This window comes from Haplochromis burtoni, unplaced genomic scaffold (genome assembly GCF_018398535.1).
Source record: "Haplochromis burtoni strain Fernald_Lab_line unplaced genomic scaffold, NCSU_Asbu1 Contig_70, whole genome shotgun sequence".
Lineage (NCBI taxonomy): Eukaryota > Metazoa > Chordata > Actinopteri > Cichliformes > Cichlidae > Haplochromis > Haplochromis burtoni.
In genome coordinates, this window is record NW_024582431.1 from 906,756 (window position 1) to 909,088 (window position 2,333).

Sequence of the window (2,333 nt, forward strand, 5' to 3'; positions counted from 1 at the left end):
TTTTAAAAATTGTGCACAAGTTGTCATGCTGTATTTCCTTGAGAGTGTGGTGCTAATTCTTCTAACATATTATCCCAATAGAGCACCTCTCTCCCAGACTGCAGGCTTGCTTGTGTTTTCCAAAATTTCCAAAAATAGAGTGGGAGGCAGGTTTCAGCTATCAGACTCCTGTTCGTGGAACCGGCTCCCAGTTTGGCTGCAGGAAACAGACACCCTCACTACTTTCAAAATGGGGCTTCAGCTGTCTTTTTCTTTTAATAAAGCTTATATTTAGGGCTCAATCTGGTGACTGTAAACCATTTTTAACTATGCTGCTATAGACTCAGACTGCTGGAGGATTTCCCATAATGTACTTTTCACTCCCCAATGTGTTTATTGTTTGTGGTCTCTCTGTGCTCTTGTTTTTTCTCACCTCTTATTCTTGTCAATCAACAACAACAACCACAAGTTGCATGTAGATGCTCCTCCCTGAGCTTGGTTCTGCTGGAGGTCTGTTCCTGCTTGCTCATAGGGGATCGCCTGATTGCCCCTCTGATATAAGAGAAGCTTTACTTGCAATAAAAAGCACCTTGAGATTACTTTAGTTGGTGATTTGATGCTAAATCAATAAAACAGAATTAAACTGAAATCAACTGAATTGAATACTCAGCATAATGAAAGTCAGACAGATTAATTTCATAGCATTAATTTTACACTTTTATATGACTGACATAATTTAGGTCCTGGCTATTTAAATATATTTCAGGGAGAAATATCTCATGTTCCTATTTTTGGGTCATGGAGGTGGAAATATTCCACTGCTGCAATGTATTTTCCCCACTAGATGGTGATATTGTACACCTGCTATTACGTTCCACTCATTCTTTTGTTTTCTATTGGATATCAGAAGTTGTGAATCAGTTCATTCTCAACTCCATACCAGCCACCTACAGTTAAAGCTATTTAAATTGCCATAGGCATTTGCATAATAAATGTCAAGGTTGTTCACCTTTCTGTTTGTGCTATCTCGTATTATCTTGTCTTTTTTTTCCTGTGGAGGACTGTGGATGTGTCTGTCCTGTTATCTTGTGCATACCAGGAAGGAGCTGACCTTTCTGCTGAATGTCATGGTGGAGTCAATGGCTGCACAAGATTAGCAGGGAGGAAAAATGTACTCTCTGATATACACTTTTAACAGGGTACCACACATACCCTGCTCATTTACAAGTCTGCCTGATATGTACCTATACTGTACGTCATGTCTACCTTGCAGTCTGCTCAGCTTGTCGCCTGTTTCCCACTCTTTTTGTTGCTTTATATAGTTTAATCCCCTGTCTTCTTCTGTTCTGTTGCTTCAGGTCTCTTCAGCTGCCACACACCGACGACCTCCCACCTCATCTTCCACAACTCTTGAAACACATTACTGCCTGAAATGGGGCCAAAGCATCCTCCAGTCTCCAGTGTGAGTGTGTTCAGCAGTGTGCAGAGGCAAGTGTTTGTGTGTGTGTGTGTCAGGAGAGGCAGTTCTGTGTAAGTGGGTCACCTTACTGCTGCATCCAGCGCACAGCCACCCTGCCAGTATATGTCCCCACAATCACGAACACCCACATTTAACCCACTCTCCACACACCACATGCCCCCACTTTTATCCTTTTTCTTCTTCATTTTTTATCCTTTTTTAAATTTATTCCTTAAAAATAAGGAAAATATAAAATTCACTCACTAAGTTCTTTTAAGTGCCAGCCTTCACTTTCATTCTTGGTGGGAAGAAAAGCTCTCCTGCTTTTCTTTCATGCCTCATCTGTCCTGTACTTCTCATCTTTTCCTCACTCTTGACCTGCAGGAAGACTCCCACGGTGCTCTTTTGGCATGTTTGAATTTTTAAAGAACCTGTGAGGTCTAAGGAGTCGGGTATAAGCTTTCCTTTATCACTCTAACTCACACTTGCTGCATTTCTCTGTGTGTGTGTGTTTGTCTATATGACTTCCAGTCGTCTTGGCTGCTCGGTCATGCAATGTTTTACGTGTCTCTTATGTGACCTTTCAAATATTGTGTAACACTGGGAGCAGTGTGTTATAAAAAGGCAAAAGCACTCTGATCTTTAACTTGACACCTTCTCTATGGGGGAAAAGCAGGACACACAGGCATTACTTTGGAGACTGCTGAGTTGGGGAGCTCTGTTGCTTTCGTCCTCGTTTGATTTTTTTTTTCTTTGCTTCAAGTAAGTCTTCTTTTTTCTTTGCTTTCAAAGCAGAGTGGAGGAATGCCCTCCCACATGGTTCAGAGAACATCTGTTAGTGAGAAATGAAGGCCTGAGAGAGAAAGAGAAGGAGGGGGAGGTGGTGCAAGGGGAC